The sequence below is a fragment of the Gambusia affinis genome, linkage group LG17, assembly GCF_019740435.1.
Source record: "Gambusia affinis linkage group LG17, SWU_Gaff_1.0, whole genome shotgun sequence".
NCBI lineage: Eukaryota > Metazoa > Chordata > Actinopteri > Cyprinodontiformes > Poeciliidae > Gambusia > Gambusia affinis.
Genome location: NC_057884.1, coordinates 16,080,095 through 16,097,846, shown reverse-complemented (window position 1 = coordinate 16,097,846; position 17,752 = coordinate 16,080,095). Strand labels below are relative to the sequence as shown.

Genomic DNA, 17,752 nt, shown 5'->3' with positions numbered 1-17,752 from the left:
TGATGAAAGAAACCTCAACCAAACAGCCAAATGACTTATGAAGAGGATTAAACATGAGGCCTCCAAACTTTACTCAGTTACACCAGTTCTATCAGAAGGAGAGGACCATGCTTTTGGCAGACTATTGAGAAGCCTTGTGAAATTTAAGAAAATAATGGTAAAAAAAAAAAAGTCTCACTCATTATTCTTGTACTTTGTAAATAGAAATAATTGTAGTTATCCTGACTAATTTAAACAGGAAAACGTTAGTGTGATCTAAATTCAGACAGGAATTAGGACTAAAGTGTTTTGTCAATACAGCATATGTAAACATCTGGTTTTAGTGCCTTTATGCCTCCACATAGTAATCTGCCTGCACTCATTTACTAACCTTGAGTGTTTGGAACAGCACAGCTAAAAGGATGTGGTGCTTAGAAACAAAGTCATGGACTATCTGGGTAACTGGTTCTACCAGGACTTGGTTTGCTGTAATTTGCTCAGAAAGTTTCCATTGTACAAGCTATGCCAGGTCGTAAGAGCTGAAAGCAAACACTGCTCGGGTGGCTCAAATATTTGGTACAATTTTAAAACTTGGAATGTTGTTTACTAAGGTGCGGTTAGTAGAAGCCATGCACATTTTGGTGAGTTGCCTGTCAGTGGGATTCGGCTGTGGAAGTGAGTAGTATTTTGAGTCGCTGATGTATTATAGGACTCTTGGACTGGCGCCCTGTTTGACCAGATAGGCATCACATGCCTGCAACCAGGGTGAGCTGCAAAAGAAGGAAAGCATTGAAAGTAAAGATTGTCTTAAGCTGCTGCTTCACCAAGTTATTGGATTCATCACAAATGCCTTTTAAGCTGTTGCAACACAGGATTCAGTTCCCAACATGTTACTGTCGCTCTTAATAGCATTAGGATCTGCAGTCCGCTTTTGCTCACAGGTCTCACTGCATCTATAATTCATTTATCTGAAAAGAATTGGGAACCCTGGTGGAATTAGCTAAAATGCCTTTCCAAACAGGATGCGATTATCAAAGCACCGCTGTTGCATTGAAAGCAAAAAACATCTTGCATCATGTCAATTAAAAGGCAAATCCCATCAATATTTTAGCAGAGTAGCAAAAGTCATTACACTCCACACAACACAATCAGGATTGTTTGAAGGTAGCGGCAAGCCCAGAAAGTCTGTCTCCAGCAAATGGCTGGCTAATTCTCCAGCTGCTGTGTTTAGGATTATCACAGCACTATCTGCCCTCTTTGTTTTAACATATTTTCCACGATGATGAGCCCAGTGGGACGTTTGACAAGCCGTAAGGCAAGGATGGAGGTGGATTTTGGGCAGGAGAGGAGGAGGAGGTGGGGATATGTTGCAGACGGTGGTGCAGTTAGTGAAATAATCATAAATTTGAGCTTAAGATGTAAAACTATTTAACACCCTGCAGACTGGTCATGTTTTCTACTCGAATTAATCAGACTTGAGACAGCGCAAGAGCTAATAAGAGCTGCACAATTTGATGTGTATTTTTATGTTTTCAGATATTGTTGATAATACAGAAAGAAGACTGAAGAGAGTGTATGTTTTGTGGGGAGTGGATGATGCTAATAAAGAGTGGGACAGTGCTGTGAGGAAGACTGAGGGAGGCAGAGTGCAAGGCAAAGCTGTCGTTTCTCGCTTCAGCGGTCTGGGATGTGGGGTGCTGCAGAGAGGCGCAGATGGAAAGAACCCTCCCGTTGTGTAACAAACACACAAACTCAGGCTCAGGCACACACAAAGTTACACATTCTTGATATTTCTTACCTCTCAAGACTACTTTGGCTTCAGAGGATGGCGTACACAGAGCATAAGATCACTTTTTGACGGTCCGTCCTCTGATCATTCCAGCAATGAGTGCTTTATACTGGGTGATGCATCATTGCAAATAGAATGTGTTTTTAAGGATGAAGCAATTATAAGTAGACCTGTCAGATTTGTTGTTTCATATGTTGAAATTATGAAAAAAAGTTTAAACGATTAGGGGAAGAAAAGCCAAAATGATGTGGAAAAAGAACATCAACTGTGAAAATGGAATTATTATTAAAACTTGATACGATCATGTCTTTTAATAAAAACAATGTTTCCCTTTAACAAACATTAGTGTACGCCTGGTGTGTGTATAGGCACACACTATCCTGAACTTGCATGAAATGAACATGGTAGCTTTAGCAATCCGCCTTGTCTTTGAGATGTCTTTTTCAGTTTATTCCCATATTTGAACTTCAAAAAGCAGAATATAAATTTTCTCACCATTTTGACTTTAATCTTAAAATACAATTTCTAAAATTGCTAAAGACAGCAGTCTACCTGATATTTTATTCATTTTTTAGAGATATGCCCAATGGTGGAAAACCTAAAGAAATTTAGAATAACCAGTACTAAGTTCAGTAATAGATTTAAAGTTAACTTCTTAATTAAGCAGAATACCCTGTGTTTTGTTGCCTTCCCCTTCATAAAGTAATGTTGACCTCTGCAAAGTGAAGTTTGCTTATTAATTAATGGTGTTATCTTCTGCTGACTGTTGTCTGCTGATTCATAAAATAATCCTGGTTGCCAAGCAATTGGCATAGCTGTTTTTATGAGGCTGCTTTTTGTTACCAGACAGATGTCCAAACACCCACTCATCTTTTTTTCTCAAGCAATTAAGTGTAAGAGTTTTTAATCTTCCCTTTATGTTTCATAACATCACCTTCCTAAAATAATAGCCTAAGTAATATTTGGCCAAAAGTGATTTTTTGTTGTTGCCTGAATCAACTTAAAAAAGAGGAGATTTTCTTTTTTTTATTTTTGAAAAAAATTGCTCCATTATTTTAGGAACGTGACAATACAGCAGTTAGACGTCTTACTCTTTCAAGTTGGGAGGGTGGGTGAGCTATCTACACTCTGCGATGTCTCTGGTATTCTACAAAAATTTGATTTAAGTCATAGATTTGTTAGTACCTGCAGTTTTGAAGTATGAGCTAAAGACAATGACATCCATTACAGACTAAATCTGATTTCATTCCATGTCATCCTGTGTTTATGAATGCATTCCTAATTTGATTTTAATGATTTTAAAGAGAGTATCGTGTGAGTTACATTGAGTTGTTTTGTTTTTCTTATATGAAAGGCCTCTGTGCATTTAAACGATTCTGTCCTAAAAATGTGATTCAACTTTTCCATCTGTGTTAGAGCATAGGGAGGAGGCAGAAGAGGGAAAGGAAAGCTTTACAGTCAGTCTGGTGTGGCACAATGACCCCTTTTCACACGGCCGGGGAGTGACTACGCCTCTTAAAAAGACTCGTTCAGTGTTTGCAGTTGAGTGAACTTGGCAGGAAGAGCAGACACACAGTAGCTACAGGCTCAAAGTTAGGCTCAAAGAAGGAAGATAGGAAGAGAAGGAGATTACATGGAGTTAGAGGAGGGCAGAATGCTGGACTTTCTTTGCCAGGTGGTGTTCAGGTCAGCTCACTGGGGATGATGCAACCTGCTCAGGGAACTGAAAACTGTCCCTTGACATATCAGGAGGCTGGTACAGGAACATTTGAATGGTTCAAGTTATTTGTTCATAAAAAATTCATTTTGTTTAAAATTACATAATATTCTTTGAGTTGGACTGTACTCTTAAGGTCCCAACTATGTCTTGAAAAGTCTTTAAATGTTATGGACTTTAATGTTGACACATTTCAAGTCTTGATTTTTATGGAAAAATAAATACAACTGTGGAAATTGTTTGCAGTTCCCAACTTTTTTTGTATTTCATTATCTAAAAGATATCAAAATATTTTTTTTTTAAAAATAAGCACCTTTTTATAATTATCTATGTAAAATATCATTTATCTTGTTTTTGGCTAATTGCATCTTGACATCTATATAAGTTATTGGCCCTCCTGGATCTAAGCTACAGAACCTATTGATAATGAACACATTCAATAAAACCATGTTTTTAAATTGTCATCTCATATTAGCATATTAGAAATTTGTCTGACTAGCTTGACTAAGATTATGGAAACAGTATTCCTTGTGTATTCAGTAGAGAATATACACCCTTACCTTAACTTAATGTATATTTCCAAACCCATGACAAAAATTGAAAACTCACAGCATAAAGCAGAGACAATGCTACATGTTTCCTGCAATATTTGCTCACTTTCATGAATATTCACGTATCAGTGATGGTTATAGTTTCCTTGTATTAAGGTTCTTGCCTTTCTGATTGTATTTATTTACTTTAAACCATTCTGTGGTCCTAATTATGGCCAACACAAAATGTGAAATATAAAACAATTGGAAGATTTTGCTTTGTTTTTCTGTTTGTTTTTATAATGTAGCTTGAAGTCTGTCAGTCGGCACTGGTTCCATGTTTTAGCAGCAGAAGCTCAGCCTGGCACCATCGTTGATGTGGAGTTGCCGGCTTGGCAGTAGAGCAGCTCTCCAGTGAGAGTCAAACTTCTTGGCTTGGTTTTTGGGTCTGGAGCTCTTTACCACTGATGCTTCTTAAATCAAATATCTTATAGAATGCCTATATGTCTTTGAACAATTTTGAGATACCTCCATTAATTTTTCCAGTAAGAAGAAGCTGATATGTTGATAGGACACTCCCAACAAGTGCACACAAAAACACTCTTGAAAGAGAAATCAGTCTTCTTTTCTTGCGTTCATTTCTTCTTCTTTTTTTATGTGGGCTTGTTTATTTCCTTTGCCAAACAGCCAGCCACAACCTTTCCTCTGTAACCAACAAGGCTTGTAAAGAGAGGGGGAAAAAAACTTGGAAAACCCTTAACATAAATTCTGGTGACTTTTTTTCTCTCTTTTTTGTAATGACTATTGCTTTTGAATAGCAGCCATCTTGGCTCTTTAGCATGACTTGTGTTATTTCATTCAGTCATCTTGATTGGCTGTAGCATGGGGAAATTATGCTGCTCTTGCTGTGCAATGCAGGGTTTCAGTCTCGGTAGTGAAGAAGCTGGCTGGTGTGTGTTCTCTGAATTTAAACCGATTCTAAGTTGATGAGGGATGTTGACTCCAAACAGTTGTTTCAGTGACAAGTTAACTGTGAGGGTTGACATGAGAAATAAGTACTTTTTGGTTTGCTGTTGAGATTAATTCTGTTTGAGTAAATTCTTGTTTACATGCCAGTCTTAATTTAATCACTACAATAAAGGCTTTGCATGTTTTGTTTTTTTCCACTATTGAACATTTTTTACCTAGTCTAAGGAGATTCAAACATGAGTTTGAGCATGTTTCCACTGTACTTTTAAAAGTACCGTGTTCTATATGGCTAGTTAGACAGATTGAAAGTACCTTTAGAAACTAACAGCCTTTAAGCAGTTATTTCACATAGTTTTTTCTGTATTATTTTTTATACTTTTGCTCTGATGTAACGTCCTAATCTTAAATGTCATGTTTTTACTAGCATGTAAGCTAGCATGAGAAAAAATGTCATGATTACTGAGAAAATACGTTGAAAGATCAGTTTGTGTTTAATGAAAAACATATTCTATGCTAATATTGACTGGCCACATTATTGTCATCTGTCTCTTTTCTCCATTAACTTGTGTATTTTAAGCTTATGATTTTTGGGCTTCATTGTATGCATTTTTGTTGATGTGCTCCAAGATGACCCAGACCACTGTCTACATGGATATTATAATCACAGTTTCATTGGCTTTAATTAAAGTCAAGTGTAATTTCAGTCATATGTAAACAAAATTTTTAAAGGCAAAAAGGATGAGTATGAAATGAGACATTTCATGTTGTTTGTCTGACAATTACCAAAGGTTTAAAATTTATTTACTTATTGAAATATGGTTATACAATTCTAAGAAATTTCAACCATCAAATCAAAATCAAACTAAATAGCAATAGAGTGTAATCACTTTATCCATAACCCATCAAAAATTCACTTACTGAGAGAATGAAACTTGTATGCTATAGAATTTTTTATGGATTCAAAAGTGTGGAGGAAGGACAAATTGACTGTCGTTTAGACCTCATTAAATCAGGCAGATGCATAAGACTGTACAATCCTTTGTCTGTAGAAGTGTTGCTGTGCGTTGGAATGCATAAAATTTAACATAGTGCATTTTTATGGCATGTTGCTAATAATAGATATTATGATCATTGAGCACAACAGAAGAATATCATACTGGTTTTCTGACTTAAAAGTGACACAAAGAGCGCCGTCTTTCCCAGATCTGGGTTCTGTCTTCAGATATATGCTTAGTGCTGAATTAGTACAGAGCAAAAGGAGGACTTTGTTGGATTCTCAATGACACCATCTTATCAGCCTGACATCTATATAATCATGGAGTACTTTTAGCTGTCTTTATTACAGCATCAGTCACTTTTAGTGTTTAGAAGTGACAGAGTGAGGACTCAAATCATGGCATTTAGAATGAAGTCCGACTCAAGCCACAAATTTAATGACTTTTGACTTGATGAAATCATAAAAGAAGCAGGAACAGTCAGTGCATCAAAGCTGGCAGATAGAATCATGACTCATAATATTGTAAAAGCATGTTTGTAGTGTATCAGTCGGAAACATGTTTTTTTGTTGAAATGTTTTTTTTATTTTTTATATTACATTGGTTTTCTCATAATTTTCTAAATTTATATGGATGTTTTGCACATTATATAAGCACTAATTTGCAGACAATATTAAAGTTATCTTCTGGCAATTAAAAACAATTTTCAACATAATTTGAAATATTAAAATGTAGTGGGGTTTTTTCCCTGTCCAGGGCGTACCCCACCTCTCACCTGAAATGTTCATTGGAGATAGGCACCAGCTCCCCTCCAGACCTCACTAGGGGCAAGGGTGTCCAGAAAATGTATGGATGGAAAATGATTATTTCTCAGATTAAATTACATATTTATTGAAATGACTTGTTTAAGATTTGAAATTAAAAGTTTAGGACTTGGGCTTGACCCGAGGCTTGCATGCCTTGACTTTGAACTTGGGAGTTTCACGCCTATATTTGGGACTTTTCTCGAGACTTCGGTGGAAAGACCTGAGACGTTTGTCTAGCTAGTAAGAGTATCCAAGAGAAAAGCAAACACTCTCATAAATGCTATGAGTCAGTAATGAATCTTCAGTTAAGAAACAGATGTTTGTATTTTAAACATTGTGTGACCCTGGTGACATAAGTCCTTAGTCTAGTCATGTTCACATTAACACATTAACAGATGCTCTTTTCTGGATTATCAGGTGAAAGCAACTAATTAATGATCAGATTATGTTCATTTCCCCATGCCATGTAACAGCTCAGACCAGACCTCTTGCACCATTAATGCATTAAGTCCTGTCTACAGTATTATGGTTCAGATCATCAGCACTTTTAAAGCAGCGCTAGGAAGTGGAAATGTTTGCTTCTCTATAAACGTTATGATGGTCACTCCTTTGCTATGTTCCCAGTTAAATAACATTATTCCCATTGGACTGAAGCAAAGAGAATCTTTATTCAAGAGCAAGCTGTAATCGTCAGAGTTGTTTACATGAGCGATCCATACCAAACCCAATCAATGCCAACTGTCAGCAGCAGTTGTCCTTCCTGTAATACCCTCCCATCTATTCCCATGTTTGTGCTCAGCTGATTCTATTAGGACTTCAGTCTTTGTTTACTCTCTGTTCCTAAAACTATTTATAGCATGTCTTCTTTCTGTTAGTCATGGACTCCTGTCACATATGCTTTCAATCTACAGTTGGTGCACCAACAGACTGTCAATTCATAAAAAAACTGTCTAATTGACTAAGGGTTTAATGGAGTTTCCCACAGTTTACTGCTGGGACTAAGTAAGGTTTGAAGGCCACAGTGTAGGTGTAGAAATCCCCATTTCCTTGAACTTTTGATAACTTTGTTTGCTCCTCTAATCAGGAGAAAAATGTTCCTTTATCTTTTGTTATCACTGGTAGATTGTTGTGAACTGAAAAAAAATCGAAAAGGTTTTAAAATGAGTAGTTTGATTTTTGATTGGCCAGATAGTTTTTATACATCCCAGTCCAGTCCATCTTGGTTTCTTTGGCTTTTTAGCACTTTAGAGTCCACAACTGTTTTCCAGCTGGGCTCCATGTGATTCCACTCTCAGTGTTTGAAAGTGTGGTAAAAATTGGAAATTGTTATTGGTTCCTAAAAAGATTCATCTCTTTCGGAAAGGTGTGATTTCTTAGAGTACAAGATGCTTATGGATAGAGGTTGCAAACAAAGATGGATACATATATAGAAAATCTTCTAAACTGACTTGTGAAACACAGAACCAATTCTGTAGAGAGCACACAGTTATTAAATGCCTTTAGACACTTTTAGAAAAGAAAAATAAAACATTTTACCGGATTTAAAAGTAGTTTGATTTCCATTATGTTCTCTCAGAGTTTTAACTTCCTTTTGTTGTGTTATTTGTTGAGCTGCAGAGGGAATGGATAACTCCAGCCTCAGAGGAGGAGATCAGATTTCATGTTGCAATCTCCCCCCTCCTCACTCCTCTACCTTCGTCCCAAATGCCCTTCGGTAGCATCTCTCCTTCTGTGGAATCTCTTTTATGTCACTTAATATCGTTTTTCTGTTCCCCTGACTATTTCTCCTTCCCTGCCTACCACCCTCATGCTGTGCTGTTCAGCCTGGAGCATGCTAAACACAATAAAGGCAGATTTTTTTTTTTCTTAAAGCCCAGCTTCAGAATCTCTTTTTTTTTTTTTTTTTTTTTTTATGCCAAGACAACATCAAGAACCAGCCGCTCCTCAAACTCTTTTGCTTTGTCAGCGTATGTTGCTTCCATTTTTATTTATTTTTAAAATTTTATTTTACATGGGCATGAGCTAGCTACGGTACCTTTATCAAGGTGTCATAACGTTTTAAAAAGTTAGAGATCACTTTTCTACCGCTTCCACAGTTTAGTCTGAATTTAGCTGAATTGACCAAAATTTCCTTTGATCAATCTAAAGTATCAAGTTACACAACACTGCCCCTGCCCCACCTATTGCTACACACAGCGGACTAGCTGAGATTAGGCTTAATATGATAGCATACCAAATAGCATCTGAAAGCCATTCTTTGCAATATTGTACACATTGATATTGGAATTTTATTTCTGAGCTAGAAAAGTCTTTATGGGTGTCTGACATTGTGTGTGGGTGGAAATAACCCTAAAAATGTCCAGTTTGAAAGCTGAATTCACATGTGGGACTTCACTTTCTTTCCACTTCCCTTTGTAAATGAATCATCTTTGGCAGTATTGGTCCTCAATTGTAACCTTGTGGCGCACCCATTTTACATTTTTAAAATATGGATCTTTTTCTTCCTCCTCCCTGTGTTTGTGTGTATATCAGTGTTACACATCCAATGTTTTTGCTCAACATTAGTTTATGAAAAAAATCAAGTTTTCATGTTTAAAGTAGATTGAATTAGCCAAAAAGGGCAAGTTCACACTAATTCCCTGCACCACTTTTCCTCTCCCATCCTGTTCCCAGTCATGAATTATTGAGACTGGAGCCCACTTGTTGCAAAACTGTCATGACACGGGTGTCCCATTACCCACTTCACTTTCAGTGCCTCCACCTCTATGTTGTCTTGTCTGCAGTAATCCAAAAATCCTCACAAACATCCATGTGTCTATACTTACACACGCAGTCTAATCTAATATTGACTTGTAATGAAAAGGTAGAAAAGCTGACTTCCTGCAGTGCTGCTCTGCTGCGCTGCATGATTACACAGTATGACTCCAAATACACTGCCTGTGCAAATAAAAGTTTCCACCTGGATTTAAATAAGCAAATAGAAAAAAAGCTCCCTTTAGAAAAGGACTATAGTGACGGATATGTACAGTATGTTTTAGCAGGCCCTAACTGAATCTGTAAGTTATTTTTAATTTCTTTACCAAGTACATCGTCTTGTGGTTGCTGGAACAGTTTCAGGGACTTCAAACAATTGGTTTTCATTAAGCAAATAAAATGTCTGAGGTAGGGGCTTTGAAGCTTGTGTATACAGTGCTGGGTTGCCTTGCAAAATTATTCACAAACCCTAAATTTTTCAGAAACATTTCCTCATAAATTTTAAGGCAAGGCAACTTTATTTATATAGCACCTTTCAGCCAAAAACAATTCAAAGTGCTTGTACAAGAAAATTAAAAACAACAACAACAAAAATCAAGCAGATTAAAAATAAACATAAAAATTTTGAATATAGTGAATGAATGGAGTTAAAAAAAATTAAGAATATAAGAAAAGACATGAATCTGTATTTTATAGAATAGATCCAGATCCAGATAAAAGTAGAAGTGTACAGTGAAAGTAATGAAGATGCGTGTTTATTAAACTTTATTTACAAAAACATGTGAAATAAAGCATGTATGTATCCCTTTGATCTAATACCCCAGAATAGAATCTGCATTGAAATACCCACCTCCTAGAAAGCTTTGAGCTGATGACCAGTTCAACGAGAACAGATATCCAGTTTAACCAGTTAACGCAAATGGACCTTCCCACATACAACTAAAGCTCCTGCTTATATGCTAGCAAGCCTGAAGGATGTTTTAGCCAGATTCTTCTAACTTTATTGTACTCTCATACTAATCTCAATTTTGCTTTGCCTTCTTAATAAATACTTTTATTTCTACATAAATGTTCTCCAACACACATTATTTTCTATCTTAAACAATACTGTTTCAGGCAAGAAAAGGTATCATTTACCTAGGGAAGTGAAATTGTAGAGGTTCACTCAGTTTAGTTTGGTCTTTTTTTACATTTCATTGTGGAAGTAACATAATCTAGACAGGTACTGGTGCAAATACGTTTCGTCCACACACAGTGGGGCAACAATTTTCTCTATTTTAGTAACTTCCAGTGGATGATGAGGAGTCACACTGACATGCTATTGTCTCCGTCCCGTCTTCAGAAGTGTGGGACATTAGCCAGAGGACAAAATGCGTGGAGACATTCCTGTCACTAAAGATGCGCTGAATATTCTTAGATCCATCTGCTCTAGACACAGTCTTGAGATGTTCACCAAGGAGAAAAACTGATCTTGTGTTTGATATTGCAAATTTACTTTTAAGTCTTGTCTCTGACTCTACGAAGGTGAACCCACATGTTGCCGGGGTTACATGAATGTGGCTCTTGTCCTCTCATTGTGTGGGTACAAATGTGTTGAATTTGGTGTGTGGATGCAGTGCATAAATTGAGCTAAACTCTCACTATTAAATTTAGAGTGTAGACCTAAATTGTATTGTCTCAGAGACCCCATTTTGACCACACAACTTCCGCAATTCTTCATTTTTTTCGATTCAACCCGGTGCCAGAAACATTCCTCTGAGATTTTAGATTCTGATAGCAAGTTTACATTACGTATTTGCTGCAGATCTGATTTTTGCACATTAGGAATTTGCAATCATTGTTAAATTTACAGTAATTTTTCATACTAAAGTTTCAATCTCAGATTCATGTATGATGACAAATATAGGGCTGTTTATTTTAAACACACAGCAAGACATAATGGACATCACCGCTTAGTTTTTTGCAGAAAAACGGCTTCAAGACCTCAAACCACACATCTGAGCATGTAGGAAGAATTCATCTCTTTATTGGGATAGTATTGGCTGTAAAGGATTTGATTAGACTTCCAAGGTAGCAATGGCTTCATGGACATAATGCAACACTGCCAGGCAGAGGTTTGTGTTGCCTCTGGCATCAGAACCATAGTGGTATTTCAGTTTTACAATATCTCTGCTTCTGCAGTGTTGAAGTGTTACTCCTGTAGATGTGTGTGTTTATTGAAGAAAACATCATGCTTTATGTGTCTCCTGTGCATGTGGGAGCTATTCCCCCCCGCTTTGGACGCATGGCTGAATTCATAAATGTCACTCCTTGTCTTTTTCAATCTGTGAAAGCTTCAGAGTGACAGTGTTACCTTGGTTACTTGGTGTAAGATACAAAAACAATATTCTCAAGCTGACTTTGATTAGATTAATATCGCAGTGGATCAACAGTTTGTACCTCTTATGATTTGACTTTTCTCTGAATGTATCAGATTTAAATTTAACTTTAGGTAATTTTTTTTTTTTTTTTTTAATTCTAGAAATGTTGCTATTAACTCTGATTAGTCGGGTTTGTTGTCATGCTGTCATTTCTTTGACAGACGGGACTGAGATGTTGAGATGTTAGTGGAAGGCTCAGTTCTTGACAGGATAGAACAAAACATACTGTGCTGAAAAAAGCTGTCCATGAAAGAAGTAAATGTTTTTCGTCTTGATTCAAGAATAAAATTACAGTGTTTCCATAAATACTGCATGAAAATCACATCCCCTTTTTTGTAGACGTACTGACACTTGAGTGTCACTAAGTCCCCACCACTTGTGAGTGTTTGCCTCGATACTAAGGACGTGATTTGTTGGAAAATGTTGACATGACTTAAGAAAAATCCACCATGAAGCCTAGTGTGCTGTATATTTTAGGAATAATTGCAGTGCACAAAGGGTGATTAACGCTGTGCAGTTCTGTGAACAGAAAACAATGGTCATTCTTTTTGTTTTTCACCGTCCGCCTTGATGCTTCTCTGAGTTTATTCTCTGTGCATCAGTTACGGTGATTATGCAACCGTATTAGCTGGCAGGGTAGCCTTTCATTTTTCATGCGCTGTAGTCAGAAACAAGCTGGATTTCACTGCTTTAAAGAAGGAGAATTTCAAAATCTCTTTGTTTTGCCTTTCTTCTTTCAGACTGATTTCTTAGAAACCTCACCGGTAACTGTAAATTGTGTTGATAAACATTTGGAAATGTAGTGTTTGGTTATCACAGATGATTAAAAATACATGTATTTTCTCTATCTGACACACATACAGTTTTTAATTGCACTGATATTACATGTTAAAGAAATGTTTTTAGTTTTAAACAGAATAGTTTCATCACCTGACTAATTCAGATGTCAGACATATGCATGGATGTGTTTAATCTCACAAAAATGCATTAAATGTTTTGGAGAAAGACCAAACATGGACATGAGTCTCCTGTTGAATCTTACTCAGCAGACTGACTAATTTTCAGTATCAGAGGTTAAAATGAGGAGCACTTATTTTAGGAATGACTGATATGACATAATAACATCTTAATCTGTTTGGGTTTTTACATTAATATTGGACATTTCTCATGACATTTAGAATCTTTTGTCAATCACCATATTAATATGCAGTAGTTGACTAACAAAAAGCAACAAGTAATCAGTATTTTTGGAATAAATGCATCTGTTTAACCAGTTATTAAACCACACAGAGTTAACGATCCTTTAAAGCTGACCCCAGCACAAGATTATTATTTACTGCTAGTGTTCAGGAAATCTTGTATTTAGCTGTAGAAGCTAATTTGGTGAGTTTGTTTTTGCTTTGGACTTGAAGCATTTCTGTTTGATTTACCCTTTAATTGATGTGTCCTTCTTTTTTTAAAGATTTTATTGGCTCCAGTGGCATTTATTTGAAAGTGGTTAGACAGGAAAATAGGTACTGAGAGAGGGGGAAAGGTCATCAGGCTGGGACTTGAGGACTGAGGCATCCATATGTGGGTTGTTCTTTACCCCTGTGCCATCAGAGGGTAAGAGTTGGTAAATTCCCCAAAACCTATGGCAATTGACTTAGTTCTTAATTATCTATATTGGAAATTGTCTGTGTTTGAAGCCCCCAAAGTAACAAACTGTGCATCAATTTTGTACCACAAAATAGATTGAACAATTTAGCATTCAAAACATTTAAAAACAGTATAATGAATGAAGGGAGTTGTCCCGAAGCTTTTAAATAAACTTCAAAAATGGTGAGACTGATTCATGAATCTTAAACAGGAAAAGGAACAGCTGACACCGAGGACAGACGGGGTGGAACGTCGAGTTTCTGTGTTTACAGACACGTCTTCATCTTTTCTTCTTTGACAGAATACATCTATTTTCAGAGTGGCATTATTTCGAGGCGGGGAACATCAGCTAGCAAAGAGATGGGGAACAAAAAGGGCAAAAGGGATTTCAAAATAAACTTATGTGATGAGTAATAAACAGAGGGCCGTAAAAGGCCTGCAGCCATGAGGGTATTTTCAGTGCAGGACACAACAAAACCGCAATTAATTTAGGTCTGGAGGCGAAGCTTGTTAAAACATATTTCAGACATGTGGCATTTGGTGACTCAAACAGAACAAGCCTGCGACCCATATGGTTGTTAAGGACTCTGTCTGGATAATACAGGTACTTATTTAGAGGTCACATCTGTTAAAGTGCACGGGTGGGACATTATTGTTTTGAACTAATTTAAGGGCCTTTTTATTTTTAGGTGTAAGTGGTGCAAATTTAGGTTTGTTGTGAAGTTCTAAGATGTCAATTAAGCAGATGTAATTACTGAATGACATACATCATAATCTGCTTGCTTTTATTTAAACAAAAAAGCAACAAATAAAACAATATTGGTTATTTAGAGGTTTCATGTCGTCTATAATTATTCCAAATCCCTGTTTTCAAACCAAGTTTGACTGAATTTACAGCTTTCCATGACAAATAAACTGTTGGAGGAACTTTAGAAAAAACATTTTAAATGTAATTCCCTTAACAATTCACAAACAGCCAGTTTCAGATGCACATTTCTTTTGAGCATGGATATCCAGGCATAGTAATTATGTCACATTGTAATCACAGCAAAAGTACAAATTTAAGTTGCAAGTAAATGTATTTTAAGCACTAGTACTTTAGAAATTGGTGCCTTAAAAATTTGTATGGCCTAAAACTGAGTTGTTTGAATATGCTAATTATTCTGACCCCACAAAAACAATGTAAACCAAAATAATATCCTAAAATCATCTTATCATTGCTTTTTGAAAATATCATCCTGCTTTTGCTGACAAGAGCTGACGGGGTACTTCAAGGTTATCAGACATCTGACACAGTTGTGTTCTCTGCAGGCGCCTGTGTGTGCGTTTGTGTATTCACACGTGGCCAGCCTGTCAGTCTCCAAGATATGGCTGACAGACCTGTGTAGTGGATTATTGATGGCTTCAATTAGAGGCTGATTCCCCCTCCTTCAAGAGGACACCCTCACCTTGCACTACCTGTTCATTGATTTCCCTACAGCCACTTTCTTCCCACGGTTGGTGTGGCTTTCTTCTGTGCTAATAAATATGAGATGTTGCTGAGACGGCAGAAAGCCAGACGATGTTTTGGGAATGGTAGTGTGAATGCTGATGCAATAGTTGCTTCTCTATGTTTCTGTAAACTGTTCCTGTAAAGATCAAAGATAAAAATAAAATAAAAAGTTGCAGCTGATGGATGCGCTTATGTTTTCCCACACCACCTTTTTCCCACTCAATACACACCCTCAACTTCTCACATTTATGGATAACCTGCATTGTTTTGCAGTATTATTGCTTTACTAATAGTACATAGTGGCTTACTAGAGACTTTAGTCCCATGTTTTAGTCTATTATCTAATCTTACTCAAGTGTGGCAAATGCTCTCCTGCTTTTTGTGTCTTTTCCTCAGTGGATAGCGGTTTCCCTCCCCATCTTTACACCCTTTGCTTCACCCCATAGTTGAGCCAGTGCAGCCTGAGGCTCACTGCCAAAGGCTCCCAACTCACTGTTAAATGTTATTTACTTAGGCTAGTGCAGCTTAAGAGGGTGTTAGATCAATTTGAGTGCTCTGACAACACAGCTCAGATTTATGTGCGCCTCTCGTCTTCATTTTCCAATTTTGTTACTGTAAAAGCTAGTAGAAACAATCAACCATACACAAAAAAGTTTTGCTGCTAGATCTTGTGTCATTCATTTTCTCCAGTAAATGTAGTTCATGGCTTTTACGTAAACAGATATGTAGCTCCAGTGAACAGACTTGAGTTGATATCAGGTTGCTGCATCACTGCTTTATGCAGAATCTGAAAATGTGCTTTTGAAGACTTTTGTATTTACTAAGTAACAGAACACAACCTTATTGTGCCTGTTGTGGTGCATTTACTTATTTGAAAAAGCAAAAGGATTTTCTACATTTCTCTTTGTGTTTTCCTTTGTAACTTATAAGTGAACAGAAAGTATTTATCCCAGCATATAATGAAGTCTGCCAAAGTGTTATTTGGTATATTTTGTCTCTTTCTCCTCCTCATCAGTACTCAGCTCAGCATGTCCTCATATTTGTGTTGCTAATTTTGGTTGATTGCTTCCATGCACACAGCTGAACCACTTCTTCCTTTCGTGCTTTCTCGCAGATCCTGCCTGACATGTCTAATGACACACACACACACACACACACATGCACGCCCACTCTCCAACCTCCCCATTCAACCACCCATTTGGAAGTTCTTCTGGCAGAATTTGGGTCAAACACCTCCACTCTTACAACATCTCTTGTGTTTCTGCGTGTGTGTATGTGTGTGGGCCTGTCCGTCAAAACGGTCCTGGACTCTGTATACACCAGATATCCTGACAGTAGATTGGTGTTATCAGTCTCTGCTGAATGTCACAGAGAGAGGTTTCTTTTTAGGGATGAAGAAACGTGGCTTCTGTTTTCTAAAAAAGAATAGTAGGAGCAAAACATTCTCAACACTACTGAGTAGTCAGGATAAAGGTCAAGAAATTAAAGGAAGACATTTGAATATTTGCTCTTTCAGGGCAGCGGTGTAATCGCAAATTAAAAAACAGAAAAATGCAACCTTGAATTTGAATACAATTATTGAGAGGTTTATTATTCTTTCACAAGGTTAGCAGTTTGACACCAAGTCCTACGGGTTTATGTAAAACCCATGTTACTGAAGCAATTTTAATTCATATTTCACATTTTTTATGTTGATCAAAGTGTCAGGTAACTAAATATGACTTCCTTTTTACAGCAAATATAATTCTAAGGAGCTATTTTCATTCTTGACACGAGAGCAGAAACATTGTAAACAACATTTAAAAACAGACTCGTATCTGTTGTTGCTACTGAAGTTGTGGCTATTTTACTTGTCTGGGTGTGGGAGTCATATTTACTCAGAGAGCGTGCACCAAATGACTCATCGCATCTGTCTGTCTGGTGGTTCATCTTTTAGATATTTCTGCTTATAAGGTATAATTAAATGATAAATACACCTCCTTTTTAAAGTAGAATAAAAACCTATTTCATTCCCTTGCCGATTTAATGAGACATACAGTTTACTGGTGGTTCTTATAAAAAGCTAACATGACAATAAATGTTAATCCTCACAGTGACTGTAATGATGTAATTTTTCATGTTTGCATAGTCCTGGGCTGGCTATAATTTTACAGTGTTTTTATCTGGGGAGTCTCTGCTGCTTTGCTCACCACCCACAGAGCCTCATCTGTGTTCTCCCGTGTGTTCGTGCTGACTGTGTTTGTTTCAGCAGTGCGACGTGAACTCCCTCTAGAACAACGAAACCAACTTCGATTCATCTCTCCGAGCTGCGCATTCACATGAGCAGAAACCACCGCATGCTCCACCTCAACAAGCATATGCAGCTGCACGCATACACACACACACACACGCACACACACACACACACATTTTGATGTGCAAATGCACAAATGCACATCTACTCCTGTCATGAATCCCCTTCTCATTTCTTCCCTGTCTTCTCTTCATCATCCATACGCTCTGCCTGGCAGATTAGTGGAGCATACAGCAGCCACAGGGGAATGAATGCATTTGTGGCTCTTTAGCACAGAGCTTTGAAACCTCTGGGAGAGTGTAACTTTCATTTGAATTTTGTTCTTCGAAAGGTCGTACTCTTTTAATTCAATTTTCAATTAATCTTGATT

At 37.1% G+C, this 17,752-nt stretch overlaps 1 protein-coding gene across 1 annotated transcript in view; it reads left to right on the top strand.

The window, feature by feature from the left end:
- The window catches only part of bcr (BCR activator of RhoGEF and GTPase), a 73,375-nt gene that overhangs the window by 3,460 nt on the left and 52,163 nt on the right, over nt 1-17,752 (top strand). The gene's annotated exons all lie outside the window — the stretch shown is intronic.